The sequence below is a fragment of the Callithrix jacchus genome, chromosome 14, assembly GCF_049354715.1.
Source record: "Callithrix jacchus isolate 240 chromosome 14, calJac240_pri, whole genome shotgun sequence".
Lineage (NCBI taxonomy): Eukaryota > Metazoa > Chordata > Mammalia > Primates > Cebidae > Callithrix > Callithrix jacchus.
In genome coordinates this window covers 37194410-37214455 of record NC_133515.1, presented here as the reverse complement: position 1 = coordinate 37214455, position 20046 = coordinate 37194410, and positions in this window count along the sequence as shown.

Below are 20046 nucleotides of genomic sequence, written 5' to 3'. Positions count from 1 at the left end.
ATAAGCATGATCTGTCCCAGCACTCCTGCTCCTCAGGGCAAATGAAACAGCAGGACCTTCAGAGTCCTGTATGTGTGGGAGAAAATCACAAATGGGGCCAAAGTCTTAGAAACACTTGTCACTAATAATTCAGTTATTCAGTTATTTTACTTCTAGGGATTATTGTAAGCCAGTGACTTAAAAATTCGCAGAATGATTTAGGCAGGAAAATATATCACTTAATGATTTATGGTGAAAACTGGGACATTTATTGAAAGTATAATAAGAAATTTTTGCTTAAGCCAATGTCTAGAAGGGCTTTTCTGATGTTATCTTTTAGAATTATTATGGTTTAAAGTCTTAGATTTAAATCTTTTATCCTTCTTGAGTTGATTTTTATATAAGATGAGAGATGAGGATCCAGTTTCATTCTTCTACATGTGGCTTACTGATTATCCCAGCACTGTTTGTTCAATAGGGTATTCTTTCTGCAATGTATGTTCTTGTTTGCTTTGCCAAACATCAGTTGGCTGTAAATATTTGGCTTTATTTCTTGGTTCTCTAATTTGTTCCATTTGTCTATATGCCTATTTTTAGAGCAATATCATGCTGTTTTGGTGACTATAGCATTACAGTATAGTTTGAAGTCAGGTAATGTGATGCCTTCAGATCTCTTCTTTTTGCTGAGTCTTGCTTTGGCTGTATGGGCTATCTCTTGGCTCCATACGAATTTTAGTATTGTCTTCTGTGAAGAATGATGGTTGTATTTCAATGAGAAATTGAATACATTGAGAAATTGAATATGAGCATTGAATTTGTAGACTCCTTTTGGCAGTAGGGTCATTTTTATTATGTTGATTCTACCCAACCATGAGCATGGAATGTGATTCCATTTGTTTGTGTCATCTGTGATTTCTTTCATAAGTATTTTGTAGTTTTTCTTGTAGAGATCTTTCACCTTTTTGGTTAGGTATATTCCTAAGTATTTTATTGTTTTGCAGCTATAGTGTAAGTGGTTGAGTTCTTGATTTGTTTCTCATCTTGGTTGCTATTGGTGTATAGCAGCCCTACTAATTTGTGTACATTAACATTAATTTTGTATCCTAAAACTTTGCTGAATTCACTTATCAGTTCTAGGAACATTTTGGATGAGTCTTTAGGGTCTTTGGGTATATTATTTTAACAAAAACAATGATAAATAGGTGGGACTTAATTAAACTAAAAAGTTTCTGCATAGCAAAAGAAACAATCAGCAGAATAAACAGACAACCCACAGAGTGGGAGGAAATCTTCCCAATCTATACATCTGACAGAGGACTAATATCCAGAATCTGCAACGAACTCAAACAAATTGGCAAGAAAAAAAATCCCTTCCAAAAATGGGCTAAAGACATGAATATGCAATTCTCAAAAGAAAATATACAAGTGGCTAAGAGACATATGAAAAAATGTTGAACTTCACTAATGATCAGGTAAATGCAAATCAAAATGACAATGCAATGCCACCTTACTCCTGCGAGAATGGCCATAATAAAATATAGTAGACGTTGGCGGGGATGCAGTGAAAAGAAAACACTTTTACTGCTGGTGGGAATGTAAACTAGTGCAATCAATATGGAAAACAGCATGGAGATTCCTTAAGGAACTAAAAGTAGAACTACCATTTGATCCAGCAGTGCTACTACTGGGTATCTAACCAGAGGAAAAGAAGTTATCATATGAAAACAATACTTGCACATGAATGTTTAAAACAACACACTTTTCAGTTGCAAAAACATGGAATCAGTTCAAATGCCTATCAATGAATTGGTAAGGAAAATGTGGTATCTATAAACAACAAATACTATTAAAGTATAAAAAGGAATGAAATAATGACATTCTCAGCAACTGGATGGAATTGGAGACCATTTTTCTAAGTAACTCAGGAATGGAAAACCAAACATCATATGTTCTCACTTATAGTGCTAAGCTAAGCTATGAGGTTGCAAAGGCATAAGAATGATACAATGGAATTTGGGGACTTGGAGAAAAGGATGGGCAGCAGGTTAAAGATAAAAGACTACAAATTGGGTACAGTGTATACTACTTGGGTGATGGGTGCATCAAAATCTCACAAATCACCACTAAAGATCTTACTCATGTAACCAACACCACCTGCTCCACAAAAACTTATGGAAATAAAAAATATTAAAATAAAATAAAGTATAATAAGAGTGTATTGCTAAATAAATTACAGCACATTCACACAATTATTTGAAATGCCATATTCAAAGATTGTATTTTCAAATATAAGGATGCTATTAGCCTTTTTGGATTTGCTTTACAAAAATTTAAACTTGTTAAGGATATCTTACTAATTGCCTTTGGAAGTTAGAATAGTGATCCTGCAAAAATGTCCATATCCTAATCCATGGAACGTGTGAATATGTTACTTGATGTGGCAAGAGACTTTTGATATGATTCAGGTTAAAGATCTTAAGGTGAGATAATGCTGGATTATCTGGGTGGGCCTAATATAATCAATCATGAGGGCCCTTAGCAATGAAGAAACTTTCCTACAGTGCTTAGAGAGAGATATTACTGGCTTTGAAGGTAGAGAAAGAGGCCAAAAGCCAAAGAATGTGAATGGCCTTTAGAATCTTGATAAAAACAAAGAGGTAGATTCTCTCTTGGAGCCTCCACAAGGGACTCCCAGCAACTTGATTTTGGCCTGTTTTGAATTTCTTACCTACAGAACTGTAAGATAAATTTGTGTTGATTTAAGAAACTATGTTTGTGGTAATTTGTTGTAACAATAGGGAACTAATTCTGTTCTTCATGAACGAGATAGGGAGGCAGTGAAAGAAAGAGAGTAGTACCCTGAGCCTGGAAAAATTATCCTAGAGTTTGAGAAGACATGGAGGATATGAGAACAAAGAGGGTATAATCGTGAGAGAAGATGGTGAGATTATGAGGGGAAATGGCTGCACTGTAAGTCCAGATATATGGGATCAGGAATGGGTCTGAAGAATGCCTTGAAAGCTGCAGAAGGCTTCAGGCTTGAAGGGACCACGCAGAGAAGACCAGGGAATGCCACAGGCTGATGCTAATTTCTTGTCCTTTACTTTTTTCCCCCGGCACCTTAATATTTTTAGAACATCTCAGAAACTTATCTAATCCTTAAAAATAAATGAAGAGAGGAGCTCTGAAATGACTGAGATGATTTTTTTTTTTGGCCAAACTAATGAGATGAGAGTAAAATAAATTAAGAAAGTTATATTCTTGCAGATCTGAGTTTATAGCCTTATGAGGGAACATAAAGAATTAGATCATCAGATGATACGCAAATGAACTGGAGATCTATCCCTGTGTCAAACTTTGCTAATAGCCTCAAGTATATAGATATCAAGAAGCAAAGAGAAGTCTAAGCCATCAAAATAGTTTCTCAAGTCCTTTCCCATATCAAACATTCTTTTTGACCAGAATAATAGATGAGGTCTCAAATAAAACCTTGTGGAGGTTTCACACAATAGGGACTGTTTAAATTATGAAACATTACAATTTTAAACACCAGCTATTGTATAGCAAGTGTGACATTCTGTAGGGAGCCATGTCTCATTTACTTATAGTTAGCAAATGGGTTTACTTATTGTAAATAATCTTTAGCCATGGATATACTGTCAAGGGCATTCTGTAGGTTTCTTTTCTTTAGAAAATATTGGTAGTCTTATTACCCATAAGTGCAGTTGACATGGAAACTACGTAGGTTAGTCTTTTCCTTTTTCTTTATCTTGGAGGTGCCCCTACAGTAAAGTCAGTGAATAGATCATTGGCTAGTAGCTTAAAGTCCTTTTTCTCACTTGATAATTAGTAATGACTATGGTAACTATTATCACTGACATAGCCTGAAGAGGAAAAGGGCTTTAGAAGCTAGTAAAGGACAAGTTGGAAGATAAAAAATAATGTAAAACATACTTTTAATTATAGTCTTCAATTTTTAAGGCATCTTTAATTTCTATGAAGTTATGCTAAAGTTATGATATTATGTAAATATCATAACTTTAATATCTGTGACATTTAAAATCAGAAACAAATCTGAGATTATTCTTATTGTGAAACTGATTTGTAGGCTTGAATATGGATTCTTTTATAGAATAGATTCGAAGTGTCAGATGGAGTAGAAACCTTGCTTGTGATCTAGTCTCCTTTCAGAGGTGTATGGGAGGGTGAAGTAGAAAAATAACTAATCAAAAATTCTTCTGTGCCCTTGGAAATTACTGTGGGGGCTTGCAGAGGAAAAATGATGGGACAGGAATGAATAGGGACAGTAAATACCATGACATGGGCTTAGTCTTTTTTTATTAGTAGACATGAACTCCTTTAGAGTGTAAGTGATATCTCTTAAATGATTTTCTTGACTTCTAAAGAGACCACAGTAATAGATTATGCCCCCTACCTACACACATACACATGTGCCTACACAGAATTCCTTCTTCTCTCTTGATTCTTGTAGAAGAAGGATTTGGTTGGACCTTGTGCCAGAGATTCTCCCATGGTTCAGTGGGAGAGGAGTAGAGCTCTAACAGGGTCCTAGATAGAGAAATTGTTGGAGGCGATCACTTTAGGTCTCCTTCAATAGCATCAGTTGCTACTATGTGGCAGACATATCTCTGAACTCCATCTTCCATCTCTCTTGCTTCAGAGTATCACAGTAGTTTGTATCCAAATTCATAGAGCCCACAAATAATCTAAAAGTGATTTTCCATTCCGGAATTATATATACATATACATATACACACACAGGCACATACACACACATCAACATATACATATAAACCTATATACACACACAGTCACTATTCATTTGTATTCTCTATTGCTTAATTTTGAGAATTACAACACTGCTGTTATATATATTTTAAATGCAAACCTATGGTCAAGTCACTATTGATAAAAAAAGGTTTTGTAGGCAAGTCCGACATTAAGTTTCATTAAATTACTTCTATGCATTTCAGGTTTTCAACCAGTAACTAAATTGCCTGTGAACTTCTGGAATATAGCCCATTTATAGCCTGGAAATGTAAATAAGTCCCAATATAATTATAAGACCTACTTATTCGTGTCATTCCCTGAACTAATTTACAAGTTCATTCTTGTTGGCAGCCCACAACCTTTAATGACCTTGATGCCCCTGTTAGATTGGCCTGTTTTGCCCCAGTAGGACATGACACCTTGAAACATTCAGCTTAGAATTAATAATCTACCATAGTAATTAGCAGCCCAGTAGAAATAAAAAGATCACAGCTAAAGTCATAGCTATTTATTTAAGAGCAAATTATTAAGTAAGTGTTCGAGATTGTTTCTGTGCTCTCAACCTCAGAGAGTGTCCTTGTAAATTGCAAGTTTGCTCTCTCCAACATAAAAGACCTGACAGCAGCAATAAACATTCTTTTCAGAGAAAATATAGGCACTCAATTTAGATAGTTGGCTTCATCAAAAAGTATTGTCCCAGATGTATTTGAATAAACCACACACACACACACACACACACACACACACTCACATAAACACATATAACAAAATGGAAACAGTGGGTAGTAGTGTTTTTCAATTGATCACAATTGTTTTACTAAAGATTCAGTAACATAAATCTGCTCCAGGAAAATGCAAAATTTACAGAGAAATATTTTATAGATGATTCTAGTCTTGATTTTTTGATTAACAGTGATATAGCTGTGAAAAATATGGTTAAGTAAAAATAAGTCTATCATTAGCATGAGTGATGATCAAAGAATGATACTCCCTAGTAAAGAGACAAGCAGTCTGTAATGCCCTGTTTAACTGGAACCAGTATATATGAGGTTGTTCTGCTTACAATGAATATAATTCTATGTGTGTTCTTTTAGGAAGGGAATGTACCCTGAAGTGTAAAACAGTACTGCTAGAGCAGAAAATCATTAGATTAGATCAGATTTATTAAATAAATCTTTAGTTCAGTTTCTGAATGTACTAGCATTTAAGAGAAGTCAGACATTTGGGAACTTGGCTAATCCACTTTTATCTGGTATTAACCCCAGATACGATTTCTACTTCCTTTGAGGAGCCTGTCTGTTTCAGAAATATATCATGTTCCTTAGATTTCATTGTCTCATCTGCCTTGTAGTCCTGGCCACAGCTGCCAGACTCTGAGCCAGCTCATATGGTTCTACCCCTTTCAAGGTTGGAACAGCCAGACTTATGAACCCAAGTTTGAAAGTTTTTCTTATTTCCAATTTTAACAATACAATAACAAGAGGAAAGGGGAGAAAAAGAAACGCTAAATCTAACAGTAATATTATATCTACTTTTAACTAAAAGAGAGCATCTCTCCAAGATTTAGCCTGTGTTCTGTACTGTAACATGGGATAAAAACAATATTTTATATTTTTCTAAATTATTTTCCTCAAAACCAGATTTCTTTTATCATTATTCTGATGTTTTAAGTAATACTACTAATTCTTTTTTTCTTATTCTTTCTTTTAATTATGTTTTGAAGAAAAGATGCCCAGGACTGATAGAATACTTGGTAGTTGCTGTTTGTCAGAAATAACTGACTCTTCTAAGAGAGTGAATGGAGAAGCAAATAATTAGAAACACATAGAAGATGAGTCTTTAAAACCTTTTTTCTGAAAAGAACGTTATCTCCCAACAGGACATTATTACCCAACACAATGATTGTCTTTTCTGATGTGATTGTGCAAAATTATTACCTTCTACTTTATTCAAAACCACCTATTGGCCAAAGAACTTCTTACGTTTGAAAGAATAAGCTCTAGAGAAACTACACTTGATAAAAGAAATTCTGTCTAACAGCTAAACCTGGGAATTAAGTTAGAATTTCCTGGTATAAGTTGGTCATACAGAGATTTTGCATATCTCTTGCTCTTCTCAGTTTACTTGTCACATCTCAAAAGTATTGCCAAACCATGAAATAGGATTACAGATCTTATTATTAGTAAATTCTTTTTAATACTCAGAGGGGTGTTTTTGCTTGGGAATAATAATGTGTCTTCACATTTGATAATGTTTTGCAATTTGTTACCTATTCTGTTTCTTATACTGTTGCTATATTTGTGTCAATATCTCTTAGCTTTTCAACATAAAAATTGTTACTTTTGGGAAGGTATGATATTTATTACATTACTCAATCATATTTACTTAAGTGACATTAAAAAAATTTCATTTATTCACACTCTTGTGTGAATTGTAAACATTGAGTTATTTAATAAATACTTACTGAATTGGGCAGACCAATTAAGAATATGTTGTATCGCTTGATGAATCTGTCATTCTCCAAACTTCTGGATGTTGGAAAGTGAACCATCCTACCATTTTTTTCACTAATTTACCACAATTTATTTCCATCTGTATCTTTTGTCTAAATTTCCTTAGCAGCCATGCAAAACTCCCTTGATTTAGATCTGGTACTTTTGGCAATCTGACATTAGGAAAACTTTTCATTTCCTTCAAATAAAACGAGATTAAAGAAGCTACTGGTGAAGCCGTTTCTCTAAAGCAAAGAAATGTGCCTCAAATGAACCTCATTTCTGCAGCAATTTACTTGAAGGGGGATATAATGTGGTATACTACTGGAAGGGACTCCATAATTTTAAATGGAAATGAAATAAGCAGAGGTAACACACACTTTCTTTGCTTCTCTGTTGATGTTTTAAGAACAGGGCTGAATTAGTCACATCTTATATTTGATAGTACACTATTCCAATTTGTCTTTTCAGTGTATCTTATTTCATTTATTCACACTTGTTCCTATATACAGGCACCTAGCCTGATGTGTCTGAGGCATGTACTGGGATATATACACATTCCTGAGAAATATTTATTTTCCCTAAGTAGTAGTATAATTTTTGTGTTAGCGCTATTTTTTTTTTACTATTTTCATCAACATTCTTTTTAAAAAATTTTTGTTTATTTACTTAGAGACAGAGTCTCACTCTGTCACCAGGCTGGAGTGCAGTGATGTGATCTTGGCTCACTGCAACCTCTGCCTCCTGGCTTCAAGCGATTCTTCTGCCTCAGCCTTCCAAGTAGCTGAGACCATAGGTGTGTGCCACCATGCTCAGCTAATTTTTGTACTTTTAGTAGAGATGGGGTTTCATCGTTTTGACCAGGATTGTCTCGATATTTTGACCTTATGATCTGCCTGCCTCAGCCTTCCAAAGTGCTGGGATTACAGGCATGAGTCACCACACTGGACCAACATTCTGTTTTAAAGATCTATGTACCTTGCTGGATCCATTACTTAGAACTACTGCTGGCCAAGTGCTTGGCTCACGCCTATAATCCCAGCACTTTGGGAGGCCGAGGCGGGTGAATCACAAGGTCAGGAGTTTGAGACCAGCCTGGCCAAGAGGTTGAAACCCCGTCTCTATTAAAAAAAAAAAAAAACAAACTACTACTAAGTACCACATACTACTCTCTAGTATGCATCCATCACATTTTACTTATCTTTTCCCTGAATGATAGGTTTCTAGGCTGCTGTCAACTTCTTGTTACCACAAGTAGCAAGGTATAGCATTTTTTTGGATGTCTGTTTTTTGGATGACGGTTTCTCAGGGCATATAGCCAGTAGAGGGAATTGCTGGATCAGATCATGTAGGTATTCCTACATTTACTAAGTATTGCTACATTATCTTCCAGAATGACTGTACAAATTACATTTCCAATGACTGTGTGAAAAGATTCTCATTTTTCTGTATTTCTATAATATTCAGTATGTTAGTTATTAATTTCTATGTAACAAATAACTTTGTGATTTAAGACCATATTATTTCACAAATTTTATTTAATATTTATTATTTCACAATATTTATTATTTCCCAAAACTTTGTGATTTAAGACAATATTTATTATTTCACAGTTTCTGTGGATCAGGGGTCTGAGTGTGGCTTGGGTCAAAGGTTACAGTGAAGCTGTGAGCAGAAGCTGTAATCTCATCCGAATGCTTGATAAGGGGAGAATTCCCTTCCAAATTTACTTACGTGGTTGTTGGTAGGACTTAGTTCTTTATGTGCTGTTGGACTGAGGGTTTTAATTTCTTACTAGCTGTTGGCTGGAGGCCTCGCTTAGTTCCTTGCTACAGGGGCCACTGTGGTATAGCTGTTCATAATATGGTAGTTGGTGTCTATCAGCAAAATCAACTGAGAGAGTAAAAGGGAGAAAATGAGATTGGCTAAAAACTCTGTTTTCTTGTCAGTAAAATGTAGGTAATACTAGAGTCCATCATGTGACTTTTTAAAAAAAAATTTAACAATGTGTATAACACATAGGAATTATTTAGCCAATCTTTTCAAATGTTATTTTAATTAAACTATGTCTTTTGAGGTTTGTGTTGAGAGTGTGGTAGCAAAAATATGCTATCTTAGAGAGCATAGCGTGCAAAAATGGAAAGGAATGAAAATAAGACAATTGAAGAGACTATCTGATGGAATTCAGAAAGTCATGAAAGAATCTGAGCCTGACTGGAGTATGGTTAGAATAAAGGTTTTGCTGTAAGATTTGCATATTTTTGAATGTATCATTTGGAAAATAAGAATGCTATCTGGATTTGTATTGTTTAATAAGGCGAAAATAGACTGTGACTTTCAGTTAGAGAAAAGGGTAAGTAGAAAGTATAAAATCAGCTGAATATAAAGAAGTTAAACAACTACTAGAAATTATCTACTATTATGCTATGATTATGGGGAGAATAATGCTAACTTTTAGTTACTTGGGATTATTCTACTTATTCAAACTTCTCTAATTCTAGAAAAAATAGATAAGAGTGAGCAAATCAACTTTTGTGCTCTCCACAGTAAAGGATTCATCGAGGCTGCATTTCAGCATGAGGACATGATGAAATAACATAACAGCAAAAATACTTCAGACCTGTGTTTTAGAAGCAGTTAGAACCTGGTGTTAGGAGTCCTGACAAGAGATCTCTTCACATGTCCTAGGTTGACAGGGCTCCCATCAGTCAAACCTTGTCAGTCGTCTGCCTTCAATGGTAGTGCAAGCAAACTGGTGTTTTACTGCCATGCATTATTCATCTCAACATAAAGGATAAACTCAGCTTTGTTAACTACTGCCTGAGGGCCCTCAGAGTCAGAGGGGAATATTTGGTTTTCGAATTGTGTTTTGTTATGGGAATGGAAAAAGCAGATGAGCCATAAGCATTTGCCACTATAATCTAGTTAGTAAAATATGTGTAATCAAAAGTTACTTCTTATGTATCAGAAAAAAAATCTAGAGAAGACCAGAGAAGACACAATTAGTTTTTACTTTATTCTATGCAAGCTTTACTTAAATGAAATCTATTTCTGGACGAAGAATATTCAGTAGAGCAGCTTAGAAAGTAGATAAGGAAAACATATGAAAAATGCTGAACTATGTTAAAAATCCCAAAGCATCGTGTTTTAAATTTCAGCCTTTGACAAGCAGTGAATTAAACAGTAAGATAGTTAAGACATCCCAGAACTTATGAAATAAGTTTATATAATGAAAACGACTGAGATTATCAGCAACCACCTCTATTTCGGTTCTTTCAGGCTGCTATAACAAAATGCCAGAGTGGGTGGCTCATAAACAGCAGAAATTTCATAGATAACTGTCTTTTCTTTGTAATATCACAAGGTGGAAGGGGCAATGGATTTCTCTGGGGCCTCTTTTATAAAGGCACTAATCCCATTTATAAGAGTTCCACCTTCATGACATAATCACTTTCCAGTACCCAATCACCTTCTAATACCATGCCCTAGGGGTTTAGGATTTCACCATGAATTCTGGGGGGACAAAAATATTCAGACCACAGCAGCCTGTAAGCACACATGTGGGGTAAAAAAAGAGAAAGAGAGAAAACAAAAACGGGACATTAATTATTCTTTAACTGTAAAAATTTAACTCACAATTAAAACTGTAGTATAAACTAACATTTACCAAAATGTTTAAAGTATCAGTTCACTAAAGCGTTAGTTTAACACAGTGAAGTTTTTGTTTAAAGTGTTACTTTCTTTGTTTATAAGTTAAATATATTTTAATGTATTATGTGTTGTTAAAGTTTATACATTTTATACATTAATGTATAATAAAGTTGTACCTTATTATAAAAGTAATATGCTCATTGAAAGAAACTTAGAAATTATAAATGAGCAACAGGAAGAGAAGACATCCTCCAAACATAACTACTACTAATATTTTTATATATACTCTTAGCTTTTCCTCTCTGTTAATGTTTAACTTTATATTGTTTTGAGCATAATCTTTTATAATGTTATAAAAACAATAAAAACCAAATAAAATGAGTTTTGCATATATTTTGTGAGGATTTAAAAACCATAATAAATGTCACTTCCATATTATTTTTTTCTTAAATTCAACTGCTTTTATTTTATGTATTAAAATTTGTATAAATTTTATGGAGTATGTGTGAAGTTTCATTATGTGGATATACTTACTGCATAGTAATCAAGTCAGGGTATTTAGGGTGTCCGTCACCCAAGTACAGTACATTTGTGTTTACTATAGTCACCCTACTCTGCTATCAAATATTAAATATATTTATTCTAACTGTATGTTTTTACCCTTTAGCCTACTTTTTATCCTTTCCTCACTCATACTTTTAAGTATCTTATTTATTTTTCCACATTTTACACATGATTTCATTTTTTTCTCTCTCTCATGTATATGTGAAAACATAGGATATTTGTTTTTTTGTGCCTGGCTTATTCACGTAGAAGAGCCACTTCCAGTTCCATTCATTTTACTGAACATGACATATATTTATGGCTCAGTAGTATACCATTGCGTATATATCACATTTAAATAAATCTATTCATTTGTTTGTAGACACTTAGATTGATGCTATATCTTTGCTACTGTGAATAGTGCTGTGATAAACATGTGAGTGCAGGTATCCCTTTGATGTATTGACTTAGTCAACAATATTGTATTAGTCTGTTTTCACACTGCTGATAAAGACATACCTGAAACTGGACAATTTACAAATGAAAGAGGTTTAATTGGACTTACAGTCCTCAGGAAGCCTCATGATCATGGAGGAAGGCAAGGAAGAGCAAGTCATGTCTTACATGGATGGCAGCAGGCAGAGAGAAAGCTTGTGCCTGGGAACTCCCATTTTTAAAACCATCAGACCTTGTGAGACTTATTAAATATCATGAGAACAACATGGGAAAGACTTGCCTACATGATTCAGTTACCACCCACTGAGTCAATCCCACAGCACTTGGGAATCCAAGATGAGATTTGGGTGGGGACACAGACAAACCATGTTATTCTATCCCTGGCTCCTCTCAAATCTCACATCCTCACATTTCAAAACCAATCATGCCTTCTGAACAGTCCGTGAAAGTCTTAACTCATTTCAGCATTAACTCAAAAGTTCGCACTACAAAGTCTCCTCTGAGACAAGGCAAATCCCTTCCAACTATGAGCTTGTAAAAAGAAAAGCAGATTAGTTACTTCATAGATACAATGGCGGTACAAACATAGGGTGAATACAGCTATTCCAAGTAGAAAGAATTGACCAAAACAAATGGGCTGCAGGACCCAGGCAAGTCTGAAATCCAGGGGGCAGTCAAAACTTAAAGCTCCAAAATGATCTTCTTAGACACCATGTCTCATATCCAGGTGATGCTGATGTATCACCAATTGACCTGGACAGCTCCACCCCTGTGGCTTTGCAGAGTACAGCCTCCCTCTCAGCTGCCTTCATGGACTGGCATTGAGTGACTGCAAATTTTCGGGATGCACAGTGCAAGCTCTCAGTAAATCTATCATTCTGGAGTCTGAAGGAGGTGGTCCTCTTCTCACAACTCCACTAGGCAGTGCCCCAGTGGGGACCCTGTGGGGTCTCTGACCTCACAATTCCCTTCTGCACTACCATAGCTGAGGTTCTCTCTGAGAGCCCCACACTTGAAGCAAACTTCTGCCTGGACATCCAGATGTTTCCATATATCTTCTGAAATCTAGGTGGAGGTTCCCAAACCTCAATTCTTGACTTCTGTGAACTGGCAGGCTCAACAACATGTGAAAGCTACCAAGGCTTGAGGCCTGCACCCTCTGAAATCACTGCCTGAGCTCTATGTTGGCCCCTTTCAGTCATGACTGCAGTGACTGTGATGCAAAGGACTAAGTCCTTAGGCTGCACACAGCACAGTATTCTGGGTCTGGCCCACAAAACAATTTTTTCCTTCTAGGTCTTAGGGCCTGTGATGGGAGGGGCTGCTGTGAAGACCTCTGATGTGCCCTGAAGATATTTTCCTCATTGTCTTGGGGATTAACATTTGGCTTCTCACTACTTATGCAAATTTCTGCAGCCAGTTTGAATTTCTCTGCAAAAAATGGTATTTTCTTTTCTATCACATTGTCAGGCTGCAAATTTTCTGAACTTTCATTCTCTGCTTCCCTTATAAAATTGAATGCTTTTAACACTACACAAGTGACATCTTGAATGCTTTTCTGCTTGGAAAGTTTTTCTACTAGATACCCTAAATCATCTCTCTTAAGCTCAAAGTTCCACAAATCTCTAGGGTAGGGGCAAAATGCCACCAGTCCAAATTTTTCCAACCTCTGCCTGTTACCCAGTTCAAAAGTCTCTTTGACATTTTCAGGTATCATTTCAGCCGTGCCCCACTCTACGGGTATCAATTTACTCTATTAGTTTGTTTTCATGCTGCTGATAAAGACAAACCCAAGACTTGGAAATTTACAAAAGAAAGAGTTTTATTTATACTTACATTTTCACATGGCTTGAGAAGCCTCACAATTATGGCAGAAGGCAAGGAAGAGCAAATCACACCTTACATAAATGGTAGCAGGCAAAGAGAGAGCCTGTGCAGGGGAACACCTCTTTTTAAAACCATCAGATCTCATGAGACTTATTTACTATCACAAGAACAGCATGGGAAAGACTTGCCCCTATGATTCAATTACCTCCCACCAGGTCCCTCCTAGAGCATGTGAGAATTCAAGATAAGATTTGGATGGTGACACAGCCAAACCATTTCAAGTATATAAGATTTACTTTTGTCTCTGTATTCTCACGAACATTTGTTATATCTTGTCTTTTTAGTAAAGCCATTGTGACTGGGGTAAGATTATATGTTATTGTGGATTTGACTTGAATTTCTGTGAAGTGTAGTGATGTTCAGCATATTTTCATAGAGTTTTGGCCATCTGTATGTCTTCTCTTGAGAAATGGCTACTTATGTTATTTTCCTACATTTTTAATAATATTATTTATTTTCCTGTTCAGTTGTTTGAATTATTATATATTCTGGATATTAGTCCCTTGTCAGAAATAATAGTTTGCAGATGTTTTCTGCTATTTAAGAGGCTTTGTTTTCACTCTGTTTATTCTTTCTTTTGCTGTGCAGGGGCTTCTTTAAGTCTTGTTTGTCTACTTTTGTTTATTGATGCTTGCGCTTTAGAGGTCATAGTTATAAGTTCTTTGCCTGGACATTTGTCTAGGCTAGGTTTTATTGTAGTATCTTCATAGTGTCAGGTCTTATTATATTCAAGTCTCTAATCCATCTTGAGTTAATTTTTATACTTAGTGAGAGATTAGGGTTCAGTTTCATTCTTCTGCTTTAGGTTCTCCAATTTTTACCACCATTTATTGAAGAGAGTATCCTTTCTCCAATGTAAATTCTTGTTGGATTTTTTTTTTTTTTTTACTTTTAAAATTTTTATTTACAAACATGTTCTCACTTACTACCTTCAGTTTGCTCTGGGCTCCTATTTTCCCTTCCTGTTTATCTTTATTCTTTTTGTATATCCTTCATCTTTTTGCACAAAATTACGTTGCCTTTTTTTGAGGATCAGTAAGCTGTACATATAGGGCTTTATTTTTGGTTTCTCTATACTGTTTCATTGGTCTATGTGTCTATTTTTATATCAACACCATAGTGTTTTGGTTATTATTGCCTTGTAATATATTTTTGAAGTCAAGTAATGTGATTGCATATTTACTTGTTCTTTTTGTTCAAGATTGCTTTGGCTATTCAGGACCTTTTTTGGTCTCACACAAATTTTAGAATTGCTTTTTCAAATTTTGTAAATAATGACTGATATTTTGATAATGACTGCATTGGATCTACAGATTGCTTTAGGCAATATGATTATTTAGTGATATCAATTCTTCTGATGAATGTAGGGCATTTTTCCATTTCTTTTTAAAAATTTTAAAAATATTTAATTTTTGTGGGTACATAGTAGGTATATATATTTATGGAGTTCAGGAAGCATTTTGGTACAGTAGTGCAATGTGGAATAATCCCATAAAAATGGGGTATACATCTCCTTAAGAATTTATTATTTATCTTACAAATAATCCAATTATACTCTTGTAGTTATTTTTAAATATATGATTAAATTATTATTGACTATAGTCACTTGGTTGTGCTATCAAATAGTAGGTCTTCATTTTTCTAACTACTTTCTTTGTACCCATTAACCATCCTTATATGATTTTGCTCTGTGTCCCCATCCAAATCTCATCTTGTAGCTCCCATAATTCACATGTGTTGTGGGAGGGACTTGGTGAGAGATACTTGAATCATGGGTGTGGGTTTTTCCTTTGCTGTTCTTGTGATAGTGAATAAGTCTCACAAAACCTGATGGTTTTAAAAATGGGAGTTTCCCTTCACAAGCCCTCTATTTTTGCCTGCTGCCATCCATGTAAGATGTGGTTTGCTCCTGCTTGTCTTCCACCATGATTGTGAGGCCTCCCCAGTCAGGTGGAACTGTAAGTCCATTAAACCTTTTTTTTTTGGAAATTTTCTAGTCTCAGGTATGTCTTTATCAGCAGCATGAAATGTATTAATACAGTAAATTGATACCAAGAATGGAGTACTGCTGAAAAGATACCCAAACATGTGGAAGAGACTTTGGAACTGGGTAACAGGCAGAGGTTGGAACAATTTGGAGGATCAGAATGAGACAGAAAAAATGTGGAAATGTTTGAAACTCTCTAGAGGCTTGTTGAATGGCTTTGACTGAAATGCTGATAATGATATGGACAATGAAATTCAGGCTGAGGTGGTCTCAGATGGATATAAGAAACTTGTTGGAAACTGGAGCAAATGTGACTCTTTTTATGTTTTAGCAAAGAAATTGGTGGCATTTTGTCCCTACCCTAGAGATTTGTGGAACTTTGAGCTTAAGAGAGATGATTTAGGGTATCTAGTAGAAAAACTTTCCAAGCAGAAAAGCATTCAAGATGTCACTTGTGTAGTGTTAAAAGCATTCAATTTTATAAGGGAAGCAGAGAATGAAAGTTCAGAAAATTTGCAGCCTGACAATGTGATAGAAAAGAAAATACCATTTTTTGCAGAGAAATTCAAACTGGCTGCAGAAATTTGCATAAGTAGTGAGAAGCCAAATGTTAATCCCCAAGACAATGAGGAAAATATCTTCAGGGCACATCAGAGGTCTTCACAGCAGCCCCTCCCATCACAGGCCCTAAGACCTAGAAGGAAAAAATTGTTTTGTGGGCCAGACCCAGAATACTGTGCTGTGTGCAGCCTAAGGACTTAGTCCTTTGCATCACAGTCACTGCAGTCATGACTGAAAGGGGCCAACATAGAGCTCAGGCAGTGATTTCAGAGGGTGCAGGCCTCAAGCCTTGGTAGCTTTCACATGTTGTTGAGCCTGCCAGTTCACAGAAGTCAAGAATTGAGGTTTGGGAACCTCCACCTAGATTTCAGAAGATATATGGAAACATCTGGATGCCCCAGCAGAAGTTCACTTCAAGTGTGGGGCCCTCATGGAAAACCTCTGCTAGGGCAGTGCAGGAGAGAAATATGAGTCAGAGGCCTACACAGAGTTCCTACTAGGCACCGCCTAATGAAATTATGAGAAGAGGTCCACCATCCTTCAGATCCCAGAATGGTATATCCACTGACAGCTTTCCATAAAAAAGTGATGACATGTGATATTTGTCTTTTGTGATCTGGCTTACTTCACTTAACATAATTATCTACAGTTCTATCCATGTTTTTACAAATGACAGAGTCATTTTTTTTATGGCTAATACTCCATTGTGTAAAAGTACCACACTTACTTTATCTATTCATCTGTTGATGAAAACAAGTTTCTTCCAAACCTTTGCTATTGTGTTGCAAAACAACAAACATAATAGGGCAGATATCTCTTTAATATACTGATTTCCTATCTTTTGGGTATATACCCAGCAGTGGGATTGCTGCATTATATGGTACATCTATTTTTAGTTTTTTGGGGAACCTTCAAACTTTTCTGCATAGTGATTGTACTAACTTACATTCCCCCCAATGATGTATGAGGGTTCTCTTTTTGCTACATCTTATCCAGCATTTGTTATTGCCTATCTTTTGGGTAAAAGCCATTTAAATGAGGTAAGATGATACGTCATTTAAGTTTTGATTTGTAATTCTCTGATGATCCATGATGTTGAACACATTTATATATGCCTGTTTGCCATTTGTATGTCATCTTTTTGGAAATATCTATTCAAGTCTTTTACCCATTTTAAAATCAGATTATTAGTTTATTTCCTAGATTGTTGTTTGAACTTCTTATATATTCTTGTTATTAATCTGTTGTCAAACTGGCAGTTTGCAAATATTTTCTCCTTTTTTGTGGGTTGTCTCTTCATTTTGTTGATTGTTTCCTTTGCTGTGCAGAAGCTTTATAACTTGATGCAATCCCATTTGTCTATTTTGCATTAATTGTCTGTGGGGCATTGTTAAGGAAATTTTTGTCTGGACGCAGTGGCTCAAGCCAGCAATTCCAGCACTTTGGGATGCTGAGACAGGCGGGTCACCTGAGGTCAGGAGTCTGAGACCAGCCTGGGTAACATGGTGAAATCTCGTCTCTACTAAAAATACAAAAATTAGCCGGGCTTTGTGGCAAACACATGTAGTAATAGCTACTCAAGAGGCTGAAGTGGAAGAATCATTTGAACCTGGGAGGTGGAGGTTTCAGTGAGCTGAGATCACGCCACTGCACTCCAGGCTGGGATTACATCACATGTCGTCACTTTTTTTTGTGGGACCATGTTGGCCAAACTGGTCTCAAACTTATGGCCTCGAATGATCCACCCACCTCAGTCTCTCAAAATACTGGAATTGCAGGAGTGAGTCACACTACCCCTGGCCTCTCTCTACTTTTTTGATGTAGGAATTTATTGTTATGACTTTCCTCTGAGCACTGCTTTTGCTATTCCCACAAGTTTTGGTATGTGGCATTTTCATTTTCACTTGTTTCAAGATATTTTTTAAAATTTTAATCTTAATTCCTTTGTTAATCCACTTGTAATTCGGAGTAGGTTGTTTAATTTCCATGTATTTATATGGTTTTTAAAGTCCTTCTTGGTATTGATTCTTGGTGTTTCATTGTGGTCTGAGAAGATACTTGGTATAATTTTAATGTTAAAATATTTGTTGAGACTAGTTTTGTGTACTAATATACATTCTATCCTGGATAATATTTCATATGCTGATGAAAAGAATATGTATTCTGCTATTGTTGAATAGGAGGTTTCTAAATGACTGTTAGGTCTATTTGGTTTAATGTACCCATTTAAATCCCATGCTTCTTTGTTGACTTCCTGGCTAGATAATTTGTCTAATGCTTAAAGTGGGATGTTAAAGCCTATCTCTCTACATCTATTAATATTTACTTTATGAATATGAGTGCTGCCATGTTGGGTACATGTGTATTTAAAATTGTTATGTTATCTTGTTGGATTGATCCATTTATCATCATATAATAACCTTCTTAGTCTTTTTTTTTTTTTAACTGTTTTTGACTCAAAGTCTGTTTTTTTTTAATATAATTATAGCCATACCTGCTTGCTTTTGTTTTCTGCTTTCATGGAATATCCATTTACATCCCTTCATTTTCACTAGTAAGGTTAGTTTTTTGTAAGCAGCAAACAGTTGCATTATTTTTATCAACTGTTTAGCTATTGTATATATTTTAAGTGGATAATGTAATTTATTTACTTTAAAGGTCATTATTGATATACAAGGCTTTATCCCTGTCATATTATTAATTATTTGTGGTTGTTTAATGTCTTTTTTGTTCTTCCTCTTTTTTATTGTCATTGTTTTGTTTGGTGGATTCCTTTAGTGGTACCATTTCAGTCCTTTCTCTTCCTTATTTGCATGATTGCCTTACTAATAAGTTTTATTTATTTTTTAAACATTACTTTTAATTTAATTGACTTAAAAACTTGTATTTTAAGTTCAGGTGTATAAATACAGATTTGTTATATAGGTCAATTTCATGTCCTGGGAGAGTTATACTTTCATGTTTTCATTATGGTAAACGTTATTCTTATACTTCCAGCCTAAGGACTCCCTTGAACATTTCTTGTAAGGTCAGTCTAGTAGTATCTAATTTACTCAGCATTTTCTTGCTTGAGAAAGACTTTATTTTTCCTTCACTTATGAAGGCTAATTTAACTGGATATACTATTCTGTCTGAGCAGTTTTTTTTTTCTTTCAACACTTTGACTATATAATCCCACTTTGTTCTGACCTGTAAGTTTCTGCTGAGAAAACTTCTGTTAGTTTGATGGGATCTTTCTTATAGGCGACTAGACATTTTTGTCTTGTTATTTGTATGATTCACTTCTTATCTTTGACTTTAGATAGTCTGACTATTATGTGCAGCAAGGAAGATCTTTTTGCATTGTATCTGCTTGGAGGTCACTGACCTACTGTATCTGGATGTTTAAATCTCTTGCTAGAACTGGGAAGCTTTCATCTATTATTTTGTTAAAGAAGTTTTCTAATCCTTTTGTTCTCTTTCTACACTTGCAGATACCAATAACTCAAATATTCAGGCACTACACATTGTCCCAAAGATCTTGTAGGCTTTGCTAATTCTCTTTTATTATTTTTCTTTACTTTTACCTGATTGGATTATTTCAAAAGACATAACAAAATTTTGATGCTTATTTTTCTGCTTGATCTAGCCTATTGTTGACAGTTTCAAATGTATTTTGTATTTCTTTTAATGAATTATTTAGTTCCAGAATTTTCATGT